The sequence below is a fragment of the Papaver somniferum genome, chromosome 2, assembly GCF_003573695.1.
Source record: "Papaver somniferum cultivar HN1 chromosome 2, ASM357369v1, whole genome shotgun sequence".
Lineage (NCBI taxonomy): Eukaryota > Viridiplantae > Streptophyta > Magnoliopsida > Ranunculales > Papaveraceae > Papaver > Papaver somniferum.
This window is the reverse complement of record NC_039359.1, coordinates 181,449,117-181,470,731: the sequence shown is the minus strand read 5'-3', so window position 1 is coordinate 181,470,731 and position 21,615 is coordinate 181,449,117.

Sequence of the window (21,615 nt, the reverse complement as noted above, 5' to 3'; positions counted from 1 at the left end):
AAGAGATTTATAAAATCTCGCATCATCCCATCATATCCATCTCTCCATAAACCCACAACTTCCACTACTCACGAGAGGGGCAGTACGTATTCTAAACTGCTATAAATAGGCTTCTCAGCCTATTCAGAAAGACAGAACAAGCTTTCATACCCAAAAGCTCTGTTATTCTTCATAGTTTTCAATACCCAACACACACAATTCAATATCATTGCCATTTTCTCAAAACTTTTCTTCTTCCCTCCCATAAGATCAACTCATCTTCTGCTCATCATGACCGAAGCAGGACGGAACGACTACTATCGTAGTTTTGGCTTGTCCTATTCGATTTTGATTTTCGAACCTAAAAAGAAAGTACCATAGCCGTGCATTTGTTTTTCCTGAAAATAATTTTTAGGTACTAACAGAGAATTGACTAAAGATAGAATAGAAAAACAAGATATAATTTTGACAACTAAATTTGATAACAAGCTTGAGATAGCAACACTTGTGAGTTTGACCAAACAATGCTCTAACAATAATATTAATTGAGTTGTTAAATTTACGTTTCTTATAGCAAAGATGAATTTGTATTAGACAATTAGAGATCACGTCAGGATGTTATGATCAAAACCCTTGATAATTAAAATAAAAATCGTATGTAAATATATTTTATCAATTATATTGTGGAAGCAATAAGACTCTCAAATTTTGAGAACCAAAAGAAGTCAATTTGGGAGATGGATTATCAACATTAATATTTATTCGGGTTTATTTCATACGGAGAAATAGATTCTATCATATTCAAACTTTTAACTCAACTTCAACTCGTGTTTTTTAAATAGTTTTTGATGAGTCTTCAAGGCGGATAAAAATTAAGAGTTTAATGTAAAGGTCAAATAGCGAAAATAGGTTTAGATTTAACATGGAAAACTTAGTTAATTCTATTATATGTAAGAAAAAATATAATACTCCTTCTGTCCTAAATAGACGACCTACTTCAAGTTTGCAAAATTCTTAAGGTAAGGACGAGGGTGGAGTATTTTAAATATTTTTTACAATTATACCTTATGGATAATAACTAGTAAAACTTAGAAATGATTTATTTTTCAAACTATACTACGGATATTCGTAAACTTTATACCACTGCAAATCATTTTAAAATGCTTACACAACGTATATAAAAATGGTTATTAAATTATACATATTTCTTTTACTAACAGTAATCAGTTATGTGACTACTCGTTTTCCCATAGTCTACGTAATGTATATAGCTCAGAGAATCGGATACTAAGTAGTATTGATGCCTCTGTTGAACTGATAATGCTAAGTAGTATAATATACTCAAGATCGCAATAATAACAAAGAACACAAATATAATGTAAAAGGAACTAAGTTATCATGAGACAAAATAGATTACGTGGTTCGACTTTAGTCTACGTCCACGGGGTAATGAGTAATTGTTTTGTATTATGTTATGATGGTTACAAAGACCTTAAATGCTTCCCAAAGTAATACAGAGAACTCAAGTTGACGTAAATACTTAAGTTATAAACATTAAAGAGGTATAATCTTAAGACTAGATCTTCTCTCCTAGGTATTGAATGCCCTTAATTTGTTGGTGAGGCTTGGTATTTATAGCCCCTTATGCTCCATGTATATCTTTGCTGTCTTTGGATCCATCGTTTCCTTATATACCTTCCTTACCAATAGTACCTTCGTTCTCCGCGTGCTTTATCCAGTCGAAATTTGCCACCTCAGATGACCCACGTTCCTACGGTAACTTCCCAATCTTAGTACAGATTGTACCTTCGTTCACCGCCAGCCTCTGCCAATCTGGTACCCCCAAATCATCTCTCCACGTTCTTTGGTTATATGTGTAGATAAGAGATTTGTGCATTTAATGCTGATTAGATATCACAAAATTGGTTAAAAATACCAAAATCAACAATTCCTGGGATAAAAGGACATTTAGATTTTGATATTGTTTAAATGGACAAAAATATAAAAATATCCAGGATGTAAACAGTTTCATCCTACCCATTTTCAAATACTTTTTCTTATTTTTAATTTACATCAGGATGCATCCAGTTTCATCCTTACCATTTTTTAAGTTTAAGTCAGGATGAATCCAGTTTCATCCTTGCTATTTTTTTAGTGTCCATTTCACCCATACTAATTTTTACTCGTCCATTTGAACCATGTTTTAAAAATATTTGGACAAATAACCCATTTTCCGATTAGATATGTCATCTACCTCTGTCCCTTCGTCAGTTGCCTCCTCATAGACTAGGATTTTACTATTTTCATCTTAGCCGTCGAGGTATCCCTTCTTGGGACAAGATAAAGCAGATATACGAAGGTATCCTTTGTCGCTTGGATTGCTCTATATAGCGAGGGATACACAATTATCTTGTATGCGGCCACTAAGATTGTGACACGTGCTCCACCGAATATTGGTATTCACAGTTTGCCCCTTTTCTTTCATATCTACCGTTTGGTAGGATTGGAATAAAACTTCCGTTACGCCGCCATTTTTGCACGTACCGATTGGGTGGTCTCTACATGCCTTTTCATGCAATAACTTCCCCTTGAATTTCGGGACATCCAAATTTTTGGATTCTCCAGCCGCCTATAAGAAGAGAATAAAGAGGAGGAATTTTCATTAACTCCTTTTTCTTCCTCTCGAACTGTGGCTCTCTTTCTCTTTCAGAGATTTTCTCCTGTTGTCAACTGCTACTCTTCTTTTTGGTTCGCCAAGGCTCTGGTTCAATCATTCGATTATCATATACAAGTAGGTGTCACTCTGCTTCTTCTCTTCCCTTTTGGATTATTGTTTTTGGGATCGTTCTTTCTTCGAATTTGGTTTAACTTCCTTTGATCACCATTGATTTTGTTGGATGACTGCATGCGTTATTTGAAGCTTTCGTTATGTTCCCCATGTTGTATGAGAGTTTGGGATTGTCGTCATTTCGTATTTTGATGTTGATTCTGCCATGCTCGTTCTTTGTCTACAACTTTATCCATAGTGGTGGATAATCTCTGATTTCTTCTTATGATGAGTTTAATTCGCATTCCTTTCTTGGTTTAGTTAAACCCATGCCCATAGTATGCTTGTTTTTTTGCCCCTAATTTGCTTTTGGCGTTGACTGTGATTTCCGTCCGCCATTGTTGATGGAATGTTCTTCCTGCTGGTGTTAGGGATAATAAGGCTCCCGAGAAGCATACGAAGAAGGAACGAAGGAACTCTTCGTATACTGATCCACCTCCGCGGATGGACCATCCTGATACTACGCCATCTCCGCCTCCTGAGGACACTGAGGTACCTGCCGGTACTGAGATGGATGTGATCCCTGAGGATGCTGCGGGCCCTGAGGTTGAGGAAGTTATTGTTGAGGATCTTCCACCTCCTCCTCCTCCTCACTTTGAGCTTCAAAGGCTTCAACTTCGCGACAAGGATAACTACGATCACTTGTCCTTAGCTGAGATTTCCAAGTATTTTCGCCTCCATAAGTTTGATATCTCCTTTGTCAATGGTCCTGATGTTCTCACCGAATCCATGATCCTGGGTTTTCCTTATGATGAGAATACCCTCTTGATTATTGTTGGTCAGTTGGACGCAGGTATGCTCCTCCCTTTGTTTAGTAGAAAGGATCCTTTCTACTATGACGCTTTGTCTAGCAGGGATGACCCGGTGAATAAGACTCAGGTCCGAGGAGTCATGCAGTATACTGGTAATTTCTGGCATGTCCTTCGCGAGTGTTGGTATCGTAGCAAGGGTAAGACAACGGAGTCTTATGACCCCTTTACTGATGGGAGGTCTAAGAAAGAGGATTATACCCCTGCCAACTTCAATGCTATGTATGCTGATGCTATTCAGAAGAGTAATCTTTTTCCTTGGAGTGTTGTCCCTCGTCGTATCCATGTTACTTCCAAGCAAATCAGGGAAGGTAACAACCTTCGTCTGCTGGAGGAGATTGACAAGACTGGTATGATTGTTATCCCTTATTCTGCTAGGATATCTTTGCCTAAGTCTGACCGCCTCCGCCTTGATCATGATGATCGTTGGTTTCGTACTCCTCTTCGTGTGGTGGGTCCTTGGGCCTACGGTTTTACTACCGCTGATCCTCATGTTCCCCGTACAGCTTTTTCTTTGCCTGAGAAGTATGATGGATATCAGACTTGGGTTTTCAACCCAGCTGCTTCTCATGAGGTAACCTTCGTTTTTCCTTGAAGTATTTTGATTTTATATCTTTGTTTGATATTCTGATATCTTTGGTTTGCAGTCTGCCCCTGCTTCTTCTGCTGAAACTGCTCTAGGTGCTGCTGCTAGGACTGCTCCGGGCTCTGCTGGTAATTCCGCAGATACTAGGACTAGGAAGAGAAAGGCTTAGGATGAAGTAGTTGCGCCAACACCCGCAGAGGTAAGTATCAATTCCATACCTTTGTTTTTGTAGGTTCCTTAGTATCTTGCCCCTGATCCTTAGCTGACGCATGTTCTTTCCCACAGTCCTCCAAGAGAAAGGGAAAGTTGAAGGTTGTTATTGATATTGAGGCATCGGATGAGGATCCAAAGGTTGGTGAGGGGGTTCCGGATGATGAAGATATGGAGGACGTTGAGGATACTGGCCTCATCTCTCATTTGGATGATATTGAGGAAGATTTTTCCAGGGATAAACCAAGGCCTATCTGTGCTGGCTCGGTGGAGGGTGAGAATCTCCTAGATGGTGATGTTCCGTTGATCAACCTTGTTAGTGTCCAAGCTCCTGCTCCTACTTTGTCTCCAAAAGTTCCTTCGTTTTCTGCCCCTGGCGGAGCATTACCTGTTGTCTCGGCTGCTACTGAGGCTGTTGTTGTAGCTTCCAAGAGTCTTCCTTCGTCCCCTGCTACTTCGCTTCAATCAAGTGGTTCGTTTTCTAAGGTTGTTAGCCCAATGGTGAGGGTTACCAGTTCATACTATCAGTCGAAGAAGAAGGTTGCGATTTCACTAGCCAGCTTCTCCTTCAATGCTACGCCGACCTCGTTAGGGAGCGCTCAGACTGTTTTTGCTTCCCCTGTTAGCAAAGTTGTTGTACCTCCGCCTTCGTCACCAGATTGGACCGTACCAGGAAATCTTCCTTATGCTGGTGATATGGACTTGGGTGGTGCTCAATCTTTTTCTTCGGTTCCCAGCTCGTCCACCATGCCGTATCTTCGTCGTGGTGAGGGCTCAGTATTCGTGCCCCATGTTCGCTCTCAAGCGATCGATGGAGTTGTTACTGAGTCTAGCAAGGGTAAGCATCCTGAGAACTTGAGCCTTGGCAGTTATGACGATGCCATTCTTGAAGCTATATTGCGGGACTCGAAGGGTCCTTTTTCTGCTGGGGTTGATCATCATCATCTGGATAGCTCTTTTGAAGTAGCTTCGCAGTTGGATGTGATGTCTGCTCAATATCATGCGTATAAGGATCTATTATTTGACCCATATTGCCTTCGCTCCATCCAGAGCCTTGGTGAAATACGCAGGGGTAGCATTGACACCTATGCTGATTTCCTTCCCCGTCTCTCCGCGTTCTCAGTAAGTGATTCTTACTTTACCGTTTTGCCTTTTATTTTGATTCTTCATCTGTTCTTATACTCCTTTGTTTGCAGCTTTGCAAATAGATAGATGTTGGATGTACCTTGTTCAAGTTCTATAGGCTAAGTGTACTCACTTGAGCGCTCTGTTGGAGTGTGCTCGTCAAGAATATGCCCTTTTTAGCACACAACCACTTTCTCCTATTGATGCTGTTTATTCTTCTAAAATATCTTCGTTGGAGGACGACCTGAGGAAGACTCAGAGATCTCTGAAAGCTTGTTTGTTGTCTCTTGAGAGATCTAACAATGCTTCCAAAGTTGCTGAGGATGGACGTAAGGCTGCTGATTCTGCCTTAGCTGCTGAGTACTCTAAAACCATAGTTTCGTTTCTTCTTTCCCTTAACTTTGTTTTTGTTCTTGCTTGGTTGCATAGTCCTGAGACAACCTAGGCCTGCCAGCTGGTGGCTTTAGTGAGCTTAGACACCTCCGGGAGCAGATAAGCAAGTTGACGTCTGATGTTTGGTATTATCAGAAAAAAATCCGATAGGTTAATGAACGTGATTGTTCATAATGAGGCTCAGCTTTCCCTTGAATCTGCTCATAACGCGGATCTTGTAAAGCAGGTGGCCTTGCTCCGTAAAAAGCATGATGAAGCCCTTAAATGGAAAGAGTGTCTTATTTCAAAGCAAAAGGAGGATATTTCCCTAGTTGAGAGGTGCTTATCCGCCCAAGAAATCATCTGCAAGAAATATCATGCAGATTTCGAAAATGCTTGTGCTTCATTAGCCAAAGTTATTGCGGAGCGTAATGTTTTATCTTCTGAGGTCTGTTCTCTTAAGAGCAGACTTGTTGAGGCAAGCTCTGCATCGTCTTTCATCTCCCATGCATCATTAGTTAAGAAGTTGGAAGAGTTAGAGAATGTTTACCAAGTTCTATACTCTGAGAATACTTTGATCCGGATAGATGTGGATGACCTCCGGACTGAAAATGATACCCTTGTGGAAGATCTCGAAGCAGATGAGGTGGACCTTGCGGAGGCCCATCATAGTTATAAGAATCTGTTAGCCATGCAGGAGGTAGCTTAGGGTCCTTATTTTCCAGCAGCATCCTTTATGTCTTTTATGGATTCTTCTTATTGCTTACACCCGTTGTACTAGTGGGTGGAAATTCCAAGACTGACTATCTTGAGGGTCAAATATCTTCGTTGGAGATATCCCTCCAATTTGACGCTGCTGCTAAGTTCAAGGCTGAGGTGCTCCAGCAAGCTAATGATTTTCTTAGCGCTCAGGTGAGTGAACATAATCAAAAATTAGCCTCTGATTTGGCGACTCAGGCCTCCCAAATGAAGGTTCAGTGCGAGAAGTATGCTATTGATTATATCAATGACGCCTTTGCGGAAGCTGAACGTCAGGATGAAGGAGTTGTCTTTCCTCGTCTTCCTTACCCGTGATCGTGTCGTGTCCAGTCTGTCTTAACTGAATTCTTTGTTGTATTATGCCCCAGCTGAGGGGCCTTTGTATCGTCTCCTTTCCTTGAAATAATATTTCGTGGTAGTTTGAACCTTTGTTAACTGCAACTTTTAAGACGTGTTAGTCATATTTTGGTAATATTATTATCGTACCTTTATTATTGCATGAATATTTTGTTTGTATATGTATTGTGTCTAGATGATTGCACATTCAGGTCATCACAAGGTGCTAAGGTATGTTTAACCTTGGGTGGAACATTCATCGTCCTACATAAGTATACTTTGGCCAGGAGGTACCGTGGTGGCGAAGGCTCCTACGTGGGCAATAGTTTTCATGTAACCCAACGCGTTCAGCGCGAAGGCTGCTTTATTTCGACAAGGTATCCCTATAGGGGATATCTTACTTTTTGTTATTGCCCCATGGATGGAGCCATCACTCTGAGGATCCGAGTATTGACATATGTGCAGTTATGTCTTGCCTTGTCTCGTTGTCAGTCCTGACGGAGGGTGTCTATTCTAACCCAATTTTGTACCTAATCAAAAATTGACTTTCTCTTAGAATTTTTTTTTTCATTGATTAGTAAGGTTCATAATACCTTTGATCAGGGATAGAACATGGTGGGCTATTTCCCGTTCCCTTCTTCTCCTGAGTAATCACCATTCTCTTACGGATAATACTTTTTAGGTACATTGCATTCCAAGGGTGTTGCAATACTTCACATTTGAGGGTCCTGAGGTAGTATGACCCTTTTCCAGCGATGTCGTGTATGATTTAGGGCCCGTACCATGTTGGATCTAGCTTGCCCCACTCCTTCTCTCTTTGATATGGTGGTATCTGAAGCAACACGTATTCTTCGACCACAAAGTTTCTAGGGATGACCCGTTTGTTGTATTCGCGAGCTAGCCTTCGTTGACAGTTTACCATCTTTTGCAAAGCCACTTCCCGCCTTTCTTCAAGATCATCGAGCTTCTCTAGCATTAAGTCTGTTGTTTGGTTCTTCTCACATGCCTCCATTTTTGTTGTTGGAAGTATTATCTCCATTGGGATGACTGCTTCGGCTCTGTAGGTTAGCAAGAATGGATTTTCTCCCGTAGCCTCACTTCTTGTAGTTCGGTAGGCCCATAGGACATTGTGCAGTTGTTCGCACCATGTCTTCTTGTATGCTCCTATATTTTTCTTCAAGTTCATCGCTATTGTTTTGTTAGTCTCCTCCGCTTGTCCATTGCTCTTAGGGTATATAGGAGTGGACTTGTTTTTCTGAATGTTGAAAGTGTCGAACAACATATCTATGTTTTTTCCTTGCAACTGTTTTCCATTGTCATAGACTATGGCGGCTGGTATTCCAAACCTGCATATGATTTGATCAAACAAGAACTTAAAGACATCTGTATCCCTAATTCTATCCAAAGCCTTTTCTCCCACCCACTTGGTGAAGTAATTCGTAGCCACAATAAGGTATTTTCTCTTCGAGGTTTCCTCTATAAAAGTTCCAACAATATCAACCCCCCACTTGACAAATGACAAAGGGTTGATGACTGAGTTAAGCTCCGTTGCTGGTGCTTTAATCTTCCTGGAAAAGCGTTGGCATCTCTCATAGCGCTTAGCCACGTTCTTTGAATCTTCGTCCATGCTTATCCAGTAGTATCCTTTCATTTTGGCTTTGAATTCCAAGGACCTTATTCCATTATGTTTGCCGGCATCTCCGCTGTGTATATCTTGGAGTATTCTGCTGCCTTCGGTTCGTGAGAGGCACCGCATCAAAGGTCCAAGAAATGAACTTCTATATAATATTCCATCACGCAAGCTATACATTGCTGCTTTTGATTCAAGTTTCCGAGCCTCCTTGACATCTGCTGGTAAGGTACCTTTGTCAAGGTATTGGTAAATTGGAATCCTCCAATCATCCTCCGCTTCGTATTCATTGTCTTCGTCCAAAGCCTCCTCAGCTTCTGAGATTGGTCCCTCTATCGAAGGCTCGTATATCCTTCCAATTTGCACGGAGGTGGTATTTATGTCCCTTAGCATCGATGATATGAATGCTAAGGCATCTGCGTGTATGTTATCTTTTCGACAGACATGTCTGAATGTAACATTGTTGATCTTTGACGCATGCTCCTGTACTAACTTTAGGTACAAAGATAGTACTGGATCCAAAGTTTGATATTTGAGCTTGATTTTTCTAATTACTAATTGTGAGTCACTAGTCAAACGAACATCTAATAAGCCTAGCTCCCGTGCCAAGCGTAGACCATGTATGACCGCCTCGTATTCCGTGATGTTATTAGTGTATTGTTCGAATTCTAACGTGATGCACAGATGAGTCGGCCTCCGGTAGGGGTTGTTATTACAATCCCTAGGCCTGTGCCCTCTCCATTGGAGGAGTCATATACGAATATCTCCCACCTCCATGAAGTCTGAGGTTCCAAGAGATCTTCTGGTTCTTGCTTATCTTCCTCCATTCCTGGGATGTCATCTATCTCCGCTTCGTCGTTGAGAGGTTGGTCCGCCATAAAGTCTGCTAATATTTGTGATTTCTCAGCCTTCCTTGTTTCAAAGATTATGTGGAATTGCTTGATCATGGCATTCCATTTTTCCACCCTTCCAATTTTCTCGGTGTTGTCGAGGATTTGTCATATCTGAGACTTTGTAAAGACTCGGATGATATGTGCGTCGAAATATATCCTTAGTTTTTTGTTGCCACTATTAAGGCATATATAAGCTGCTCCACCTTGGTGTAGTTACGCTCTGCCGAACTGAGTGTCTTTCCATGTAGTATATGGGCTTTTCTCCCTGTCCTTGGTCTCGTACCAATACTGCGCTCACAACGTAGCTTGTTGCTGCTAAGTACAAGGTGAGAATTTCACCTGGCTCTGGCTTCTGTAGAATGGGTACTGAAGTCATATATTCCTTGATTTTCTGGAAAGCTTGCTTGCACTCCGTGGTCCACATGAACCTGCTTCCTTTCCTTAGTGTATCGAAAAATGCTTTGCATTTATCTGATGATCTTTTTATGAATCTTCCCATGGAATCTAAGATTCCATTTAGCTTTTGTACTCCTTTTAGTTTTTGTGGAGATGGCATTTCCATTACTTCTCTGACCCTTTCGAGTTCTACTTCTATTCCTCGCTTAGTTACCAAGTATCCTAGGAATTTTCCTGAGGTTACTCCGAACGTGCATTTTTCCGGGTTTACCTTCATGTGAAAGCTTCTCATGGCTTCGAATATTTCCCTTAGGTATGACAGGAGGTTTTTCGCCTATTTGCATATCGTCCACGTAGACCTCCAGTATCTTGCCTATCCACGGCTTAAAGATTTTTTCTACCAATCGCTGGTATGTTGCCCCCGCGTTCTTTAGTCCAAAAGGCATCCTTGTATAGAAATATAAGCCTCGTGGGGTAAAGAACGCAGTATGCTCCTGGTCTTCTTCTACAAGGGTGATTTGGTGACCTCTGGTGACCTTAGGTTGTATAGCCTCTGGTGACCTTCGGTTGCATTGACTAGTTGGTCAATGTTTGGCAGCGGGTAGCTGTCTTTGGGGCATGCTTTGTTGAGATTTCTAAATTCGATGCAAATGCGTACGCCTCCGTTCTTCTTGGGCACAATCACCATGTTAGATATCCACGTGGGATACTTGACTTCTCATATGAACCCTGCGGTTAGTAGCTTTTGTAACTCCTTTTCTACCGCTTCTTGGTAGATGTCTTTTACCTTACGGATACATTGCTTAAATGGTGGTATTTATGGTTTGAGCCGAAGGTGTTGGGAGACCAAATTCAGGTCAATTCCAGGCATGTATTCCATTGACCACGCAAAGACATCTGTGTAGTCTCTTAGTAGCCTTTGTAGTTGCATCTCCTCTTCCTCTTCAAGTAAAGTTCCAATGTTGATCATTTTTGGCTCTGCTTCCGTTCCGATGTTGACTTTCTTTGTTGGTTCCACCAGTGAGAAGGTTTGTTTCTGAGGACGTTGAGGAGTGCTTTTCTGTAATTGTCATATGGCAGAGACGTTCGCCTCTGGAGTGGCGGAGGTGCTTGTCTATGGAACTGAGATGGATTTGGGTACTAAGAAGGATCCTTCCTTCACTTCTTTGGTGTTTTCCTTTCATATTTTTCTTTCGTGTTGTTGAGCAGAATCTCTTTCTTCGTTGAGTTTGACCTCTGCTAGATTGCATAGCCTCGCGTCTTGCTGATCACCTTTGATTTCTGTTTCACCCATGGGTGTAGGAAATCGAAGGTACTGATGATATGTCGAGGTTGTTCCTCGTAATCTATGGACCCATAGTCTTCCCATGATTACATTGTAGGGCGAAGGTGCTTCCACCATGCAGAACCTTGTATTGGTTACTAAGGGTCCTGCACGTACCTGCAACACAATTTCTCCTTTTGGCCTAGACACTGCTCCATTGAAACCGTATATTGTGCAAGTGGAAGAATCCATTTGCTCCGTTGTCAAACCCATGCGTAGGTAAGGTTCGTAAAACAATACATTTAATGAACTACCCCCGTCAACGAGGACCTTCGTAATGTTCCATCCATGGATTGGAAGAGTGATCACAAGTGGATCATTGTGCATTTAGACCTCCTGATTGACGTCATTTGTTGATAATGTTAATGGCGTGGCCATCCATTCTTCCCAAGTACTAGTAAGTGGTCCGCTTAGCTTGAACACCTCATGGGTTTCTATCTTTCTTCTGTTTCGAGCTAACTCGAGGATGTCTTCGAGAAGTTCTTCTTGACCTCCGCTGGAGAAGGTGATCATGTTGATGTACTTGTCGTCCTGAGGTAATTATACCCTTTTCTTCGGGGCCACCTCAGTTTCAGTTGGTTGTATCTGTACGTACTCCATGAATTTGCCTTCATCTATGAATCTCTGAATTGTGTTCCTTAGGTGATAGCATGTATCAGTTGTATGGCCATAGTACTGATGGTACTCCTTAGCCTCCTTCGTTTTATCTGGTTGTTTTACCCTAGTGTTAGGGTAAGGAAATCCCGGCTTTGGTCCTTCCTTGCTTAGGATGTGAGAGAATGTGGTATTTATCTTTGTGTAAGTCTTATCTACGAACTCGTCTCTTCCTTTTCCTCTGCCTTTGCCATCTCCGTATTTTGATCTTTTGTCTCGAGAGATGGTTCTGCCCCGGTCTCGTTTTGCCTCTTAGGTATCTCCGGAATTGGTTCCAGAGAGTTGGTTCGTTGCGGAGATGTTGTTGTCTTTGCTTGTGTCATAGGGTTGTCCTTCTGGATTTTTTCAAGTCTGATGTAGCGGTCTTGGACAACCTGAGCTCTCCTTCGGAATCAAGGGATCTGTTGTGAAGCTCCACGAAGATAGCTGAGGTTCTATCAAGTCCGTACTTATATCAATTAATGTTAATTTCTGGATAGACTTTTCCAATTTCTTGGCACGTCTTCTGCCACCTGTCTGTGTACTGGATTAATATTTCTCGGGGACCGATAGCTAAAGCAAATAGCCTATCTAACCCTACTTTTTTTGATTTGTTGTACATGTATGTCTCCAAGAATACCGTAGACAATTGCTCAAAGGAGTCAACTGAGTTTGCTGGTAAATTGTCATACCACGCCAATGCCGAACCTGTCAAGCTTACAGGAAAATACCTACAAAGTACTACCTCATATCTTTCCCAATGGGCAAGCACACGAGTGTAGTATCGTAGGTGGGCTGCGGGGTCAGAGGTACCATTGTATGTCTGAAACGCAGTTAATTGGCATTTCGCAGGGATAGGATCCCTCAAAATGCGGAGAGACAACGGAGATGTTGTCACTTCTTCTAGTCTTGCGCCTGCATGGCCGGTTTTCAGCCCTTGTATTTCTTTCCGCATCTTCTCCATTTGCTCCATAACCATGTTCACATTATGAGCATCTCTGGAAAATGCCTCATCATAGTAGGATCGAGAGGGATTGTAGGTTGAGTCCGTCTTGTCTGGATCGTGGTGCATTCTCCTAGCTCCCTTAAGTGGGTTATCCTTCGGTGGTTTAAGATCCACCCTTCGTCTTCCTGAGATAGCTCCGTTCTCACGCCTTTTTAACGGAGTGTGAGTTTGGGAACCTTCGATCTGTATTTCCAGCATGTCTTTGAGATTCTGGTTCTCCTAGACCATCTCGTGCATTGCATCCTCATGCTCCTTGTTACGGAGTATCAAATATGCTACTTGTGCTTCCATTTATTCTTCGTTGTGGATTTCACCACCCTGAAGAGTGTTGTCGGCCGGATCCTCAGAGTTATCCACTCCTTCTTTTATGATCGGTGCGTCTGGATCTATCCGGATCGGAGTTAGGTTTCCCAACCCTCGTCCCGTAGGAACTAAGGTTCTGGGTAACCCTGCGTTGTCCGCATGTGGCTTCGTAATGGTGGGATGCTCCGGCAACGGCATGCCGTAAGTAGTTGAGCCCCCGATGTTTTCCCCATCCCTTCAGTAGGAATATGTGATTTGTTAGCAATCTTTCTTCTTGCTATTTCACTTTGTCCGTCCTCTGCTTCGGTTCTTTGGTTTGCTTGAGACGGATTTTGAGATCTTCCTCTCGTGATTACTGGTCGTGAGCTTGTTGGTACATCACTTGGTTTTTGCATGCCTTCGGCTCTTTTTATCCTGCGGTCATAGAAAAAACGACAGAAATTTGCTACTTGGGTGACTTCGTCAAAAGTAGCAATTAATGCTCTGACACAGAAGACGTCTAAGCAGTTTTTTTCAGAAAAATGACCGAAATGACATTTTGAAAGACGGGTATTAAATTTTTATGACACCCTTGGAGGAAACAACCTTAAACATTGAAAACCAATTAAAAAGGGGTGTCAGATCTCCCAAAAAACAAGGTTATTAAATTCTTTAGAAGATTTTTTTTCCTTAAAATCTCACTGAGATTCCTCTACAGTCAGAGGTACTCAGATCTAACAGATGCTTTTTCGGAAAAGGAGTTTTAGTACAAAACAAAAGTTTTAACGTTTTGTGTGTGCGTTTTTGTGAAAACTTTTGTAGATCTGTGAGATTGCTAGTCTTTAGAGGTTATGAACTCAAAGAACTTGCGAGAATAATGGACGAACCAATCACTAGAAAGTGAGATCCATCGTTGTTGAACTCAGATCTCTTCGTTAAAGAATATGCGTAAGTAAAATTAATGACGGAATATAAAAACTCAAGTTGTTGAGCAAAACCTTCTAGAGCCAAACTGTGACTACTCGTTTTCTCATAGTCTACGTAATGTATACAGCTCCGAGAATCGGATACTAAGTAGTATTGATGCCTCTGTTGAACTGATAATGCTAAGTAGTATAATATACTCAAGATCGCAATAATAACAAAGAACACAAATATAATGTAAAAAGAACTAAGTTATCATGAGATACAAAAGATTATGTGGTTCGACTTTAGTCTACGTCCACGGGGTAATGAATGATTGTTTTGTATTATGTTATGATGGTGGTTTTTAGCTTAGGGTTAAAATCGTAAAACCTTAGTCAGACAGTGACTTCACACTTGAGTAATAATGTCGCCATTAGAACATTTATTAAACCATTCAACATGTCTGCGTAAAATCACCGGGGTACCTTTTTTTTATGTAAATTCCATGCTCCACGGAAGAGCCCTCGGTACTGACCGACATCATCTTTACACATGCCAGCCGTGCATGCTATCCAAACGTGCCAATCACGCATACCACATATTTTAAACTTGGGTTTCGACACGCTAAACCCTAATAACCATATCTCCGCACCAAAGGCATGCCAACCATGCCAGCCACATCTCCGCGCCAAAGGCATGCCAACCATGCCAGCCGCACCACCGTGCCAATAACATGCCATGCCAGCCACATCTCTGCGCCAAAGGCATGCCAACCATGCTAGCCACACCACTGTGCCAATGGCATGCCATGCCAGCCACATCTCCGCGCAAAAGGCATATCAACCATGCCAGCCACATCTCTGCGCCAAAGGCATGCCAACCATGCAAGCCGCACCACCTTTCCAATGGCATGCCATGCCAGCCACATCTCCGTGCCAAAGGCATGCCAACCATGCCAGCCGCACCACTATGCCAATGGAATGCCATGCCAGCCACATCCCCGCGCCAAAGGCATACCAACCATGCAAGCCGCACCATAGTGCCAATGGAATGCCATGCCAGCCACACCTCCGCACCAAAGACATGCCGACTATGCCTCTATGCCACTGGCTACCAAACGAAGGGTTGCAACAATCAACGAGCACCCTTCCTTCTGAGATGCAAATCTCATCCGTCCAAGTTCGCCACCAAACGTGTGGTAACTTTTGGCCCAATGCCAAGCCCTAATTTTGGCCGCGCCTAAATTATGCCAAAACCCTAATTTTGGCCGCGCCTAAAACTATGCCAAAATCCTAGCTTGGCCGCGCCCAAACCATGCCAAAGCCATGACAGCCATGTCTCTATGCCGCTGGCTGCCAAACGAAGGGTTGCAACAATCAACGTCCACCCTTCCTTCTGAGATGCAAATCTCAGCCGTACAAGTTCGCCACCAAGAGTGTGTCAACTTTTTGCCCAATTCCAAGCCCTAATTTTGGCCGCGCCTAAACTATGCCAAAACCCTAACTTTTGGTCGCGCCTAAAACTATGCCAAAATCCTAGCTTGGAAGCGCCTAAACCATGCCAAAGCTACGCCGGCCATGTCTCCATGTAGCTGGCTTCCAAACGAAGGGTTGCAACAACGACCACCTTTCCTTCTGAGAGGCAAATTTCAGCCGTCCAAGTTCGCCACCAAACGCATGGCAACTTTCGGCCCAATGTCAAGCCCTAATTTTGGCCGCGCCTAAAACTATGCCAAAATCCTAGCTTGGCCACGCCTAAAACATGTCAAAGCCATACCGTCCGTGAAACCATGTCGCTTGGATGCCAAACGGAAGGTCGCAACAATCAACGACGATCCTTTCTCCTGAGATGCAGATCGCAGCCGTATAAACTTGCCACCAAACGACTTGTAGCAATCTCTTGGCTACGATGCCAACTCTTGGCTACGGTGCCAAAACCCTAATTTGGCCACGCCAAAGCCATGCCTCCATGCCGCTGGATGCCAAACGGAAGGTTGCAACAATCAACGACTATCCTTCCCTCTGAGATGCAGATCTCTGCCATACAAACTTGCCACCAAACGACTTGTGGCAACCTTTGGCTGCACTGCCAACTCTTTGGCCACGGTACACACTTAGCCATGCCAATTATTTGGTCACGACACCAAACCCTAATTAGACACACCAAGAGAATGCACAATCCATGCCAGCACCGTGGCCACGCCACTGGCTACCAACTGAAGGTAACCACAATCAACGGATAACCTTCCTCTCAAGATGAAAAATCTCGGTCGTAGAATGTCACCACCGAACCGGAAAGCCTCTCAATCTTAACTTTCCAAATAATAGCAACATGCTACACGTTTTCCACGAAAACACTCGAGACATCAGAACATGTCACAAACTGGGGGATGCTCATCAGGGTATTGGTATGGCGGTTTACAGCATGGCGGCGTACGCTACGCTCGTTATAAGAAAGTGCCATAAGAGTGAGGAGGTTAGTAAATACAAGGAGTAATGGTGAAACGCTTCCTTCATTATGGAAACATCAATTCCAGGCGTTACCCATTACCGCTTTCTTCCATTTACTCAATTGTTTCCACTTCTTATGAGACCAGGGTACGTTTCTTGCAACTTGTATAAATAGGTATCACCTATTTCTACCAAAAACAAGTTTTGGTCAGGAGAATACAACACTCAAAAATCACTTGTTAGATTTCCCATCTGTTAGCTTTCCACTTTCTGATACAAGTCGTCAAACAACTACTCTTCCCGAATCAACTATTCTGGGCTCAACACTCTCTTCGCTTCCCTCCCTAGACCAACCCTTCTCCTTCACTTTGTGACCGAAGCAAGTCTGGAACGACCATTTCTTGGTTTAGGCCGGATTTGTACAGATTGATCTCTCGAATCAAAGTACTCCCTTGCAGTACATTGTTTAGGGTTTACAGTCGTTTCTCACCCACACACTCGAAATTACCAAAATTAGCAGAAATTGTTTTCACTCTCAAACAATTGGCGACCACAGTGGGAGATCAATCTCTCGGTTGCAATATCGATTTCCAATTTCTAGTTTCACCTTTCAATTCCGATCTCAAGATGGTAGAAGCAAACAATCCGCTCGGGAATCAATGTCTGAGTTATCACAAGACGAGGAGTGACTGGGGACTTATTGCGGTTAGGACGGCGTCACGTATAAAACTACGGTGAACATGCCTATGTCTAGGGTTTGCACCAATATGGAAGAACAATCTAAAGGAGGAACGCTGGAATACATACCTGGAGTATGCTCGTTGTGTTGCTACTATATCCAAGACGAGGGAATAAAATTGATGATACGGGATAAAGAAGATGGGTAGGGCCTTTTATAGGCATGATGTTTTTGGAGCTCGAATGGAGGAAGGTTTCCTATTTTTGGTTACACATGGGAGAAGGCAACCGGGCCCGCTAGCAACGCTCCATGGAGCCAACAGGCTGTGGACAAGCTAGCGCCAAGAGACCGCCAGCGCCATCTCCGCATCCTAGCCGGCGCCATCTCCGCGTCCCCTTCACTCCTAGCCAGCGCCAACAGCTTGCATCCTTCCAGCGCTAACAACTTGCATCTTTCCAGCGCCAGCAGCTTGCATCATTCTAGCGCTAATAACTTGCATCTTTCCAGCGCCAGCAGCTTGCATCCTTTTCAGCGCTAACATCTTGCACCCTTCCAGCACCATCTTTTCGCTCCACAGCTATCCAAAGTTCATCGCCATCTTCTCCGCTCCACAACCAGCCAAAGCAGTGTCATCCTCACCCTTCGAAACATCACCATGGCTCCAGCACTCCGTGATAAAAATCGTGCCGTCTCTGCACGATACACCTACGATCACCAGAACCAGAGACGCTTCCGCCACCCCAATATTTCTTGAAGTATGACATCTCCAACCGTCACCAGAGCCTCTGCTACTCCACCATCAGGGTAAGAGACTGGAGGAGCCAGAAGAAGCCGACCTCCGTTTACCACTGATTATTTGATGGAAAGAAAAAAGGTTCTCGTAAGGCTCAGACATACATGTCTATAACTCAGAAAGAGGTACATATTTCCTCAAGACAACCCAAGAGTCATGTCAACCCAAGAGGGAGATGACAAGGAATACTTTTAACATCCAGCGCAGGAACTACAGCAGGACGTGCATTTATAGATGAAGAGGATCACTTTGCTCTTGAATGCCCAGTAGAAGGGAATCAGCAATCCAATTTCATCACACGTAAAGATCAGGAACGACTTCTCCAAAATCGAGGCAAAGGAAATCAATAACCCTCCTGAGTTCACAGAGATCCTCTTCCCGTCAGGAGCTGCATGATTTCTGGGGACTTCGCCCACAAAATCGTGCAGTCTATGATGAAACATTTATGTGAGATTCTATGTTTCTCCGAGGTGTAGCGTCAAGACATATTTGTATCCCTCAACCGCACTGCATCAGGAAAGCAGTTGTTTCCAGCCAGGGAAGTCGTTCCCAAACCCCAACCTCTTCTGGAAAGAACGATTGATAGATGGAACTAGGGACTCCTAACCATTGTTCGCTTGAAGGGTGTCCAGTTTAACAGCACGTTGACTGACGTAGCCGCTCCGCTTCAACGTCCTTCAACAACGGATCCGCTTTAATGTTCTCTCCAGCAGCCGCTCCGCTTCAACGTCCTCCAGCAGCGGATCCACTTCAACGTCCTCCAGCAGTCGCTCCGCTTCAACATCCTCCAACAGCGGCTCCGCTTCAACGTTCGCTCCGGAAGCCGCTCGCCTTCAACATTCGCTCCAGCAGCCGCTCTGCTTCAGCGTTCTCTCCATAAGATGCTCTAGGATTCGAAGTTGAAGCTTCAGCGTTTGGTTCCTTAAGTTTCAAAGTCCTCTCCAAGAGCCGAAGCCGCTTCAACGCCGCTCCCTCCTGCCAAAAATCGTACCGTGGCTGCCACTCCTTCATACAAAGGGTTGTGCCACCACACTCCCCATGTCAAGGATCATGATCGCATCCAGCCAATCTTCGTAGTCATAGCTACCTTTTGATCCATCCCGCAAAAATTCTTGATCATGGAAAGTTTGCTCGCCTACGCATCCAGCCAATAATTTTACTTCCATGGATGCCCATACAATTCCAGCCAACCTACTTTGTTCCCACAACAATGTAGTCTCTTCTGATTACATCTGCTACCAAGAACTGTTGATGCTCATTTGCCGATACCAGCTAGAGCTCCACCGCATCAGCAATCACTACAAAGATCTACACGGTATTCCCTTCACTGTCAAAGCTCAGAAGACACAGTCATCCAAAGGTCATCTACCCTTCAAGGATGTAGCTCAGAATATCATCACCTCTCTATCTAGAAGACGCCTTCAACACTTTACGAGGCCGCGGTGGATCCCAAGCCTGCTCAGAGGAAAACAGCTTCAAAAACTAAAAAAAAATGTGACTGGGGACTGCTCATCGCAGTCCATCCCGACGATCATTAAAGACTCATGAGATAACTTCAGAGACACGGCTGAAACATTTTCTTGAAGAAACAGAGTGAGCCACGATAAACAACATAACTCTCTCATATCTACCTCTTCGCTATCCAGAATATTTCGTCCATATGATATCCTGAGCATCCCAGCGTCACATCCAGAAGAGTACAATAAGCTTGTATCAAATCCCGTGGACATGGATTATAGGCGATGCAATGAAAGTATGCTACACATGGGTGCTACCAGCATGAGATGCTTTCACCCCCCTCAACCTGGTTATTTCTGATTTCAACATCATCACTGCCGAAGTTTTACGAGCCGCAAGAATTTCTCAACATGAAGCCGTACATGTGCATCGAAGACTCCAAAAGCACGCCACAAAGATACACTCACATATTCGGCCATGCAATCGGTCTAACAGAAATATAACTGGGGACTGCTCACCGCATCCCATTGCATACGATAGTCCAAGATTCAGAAGCTGGTTCGAAGGATGTCTCTTGGAACAAAGTCCTTGAAGACTTGATAGAAGCACATTGGCAACAGAATGTCTCCCAACTCATCTATTTCATCATGTGGCTTCGAAATATTTCTACCATACAATCATCCACAGCATATCATCATCGCGATCAGAAGGTCTAGACACTGAACAACCTAAAGTCAAGGATGGACCGACAACGCAACCACAATCTCCAAGGTTACCCCTGAAATGATCGTTGTCGAGCATATATTTCATCCATTTGTCCCAAGAATGCGATGGAGTTTGGTAAATTTTGGAATCCACTGGAGAGACACTACAGACGAAAGCATGGATCTGGACAAGCAACAGAAAACAGAAGAGGGTCGATACCTCTTTTCATGCGGACGGAGTTTCTAGAGTTTGAACAGAATAAATATTCTTTCTTTCTCCATGAACGAGAATAGATGACTACGACATCTCGGGCCCACAACATCCCTCCTGAATTCTTCCTGAGTTTTACTGTCGGACTTTTTTCACCTCCTAAACGAACTCAAAACCTAAATATTTCCGCTTAGGGAGATAAGAAATTCTTTTTCAATCGGAATGGAAAGGCAGACCGTCAAAATCCGAGTTCGTACGAGAATTCTACAACAATTTTAGTAAGGGGCGCTAGTTAGGGTTTCGGCATGCCAAACCCTAATTTAGACAAAGTCATCATCCTTCCACGGAACTGAAGCCAGTCTTCATACTTCCACGGAACTGAAGCCAGTCGTCATCCTTCCACGGAACTGAAGCCAGTCGTCACCCTTCCACGAAGTTGAAGCCGCTTTCCATCATTCCACGGAACTGAAGCCAATTTCCACCATTTCGCGGACTGAAGCCCAAGCCAGCGCCCGCGCCAAGTTTATTATAGTGGCTTCATTCCAAGCCGACCAATGCTAGGGATCTATTCCAAGCCGACCAATGCTGACGGCTCCATTCCAAGCCGATCCTACGCTAACGGCTCCATTCCAAGCCGACCAACGCCAGCGGCTCCATTTTAAGCCACACCATGCCAACGACTTTCCAAGCCAAGACATCAACGCCAACAACTCCATGTTCCCCATCCTATCCAAGCTGACGCTAAGTGTTTGCATCCCGGACAGCAACCACCACTAGCTAGAAGCACCACGAGCAGAATCTACGCAAATCCACCAACGCAAGAATCACGAATTCTCCTTACCTCTCGAAAAGGTTAGACGGATCTTCCTGACCATCTTTTCATGACTTGCCATTTCGATTTTGTCCTTGTCTGTCACCATCTTATGCTTACCTCGCAACAATGCCCCTGTTCCGAGCTAAGCAGGGGACTTAATGTTGATGGTGGTTTTTAGATTAGGGTTAAAATCGTAAAACCTTAGTCAGACAGTGACGTCACACTTGAGTAATAATGTTTCCACTAGCACATTTATTAATCCATTCAACATGTTTGCGTAAATTTACCGGGGTACCTTTTTTTTTATGTAAATGCCATGCTCCACAGCAGAGCCCGCGGTACTGACTGGCATCATCTCTACACATGCCAGCTGCTCATGCTAGCCAAACGAGCCAATCACGCGTGCCACATATTTTAAACTAGGGTTTCGACA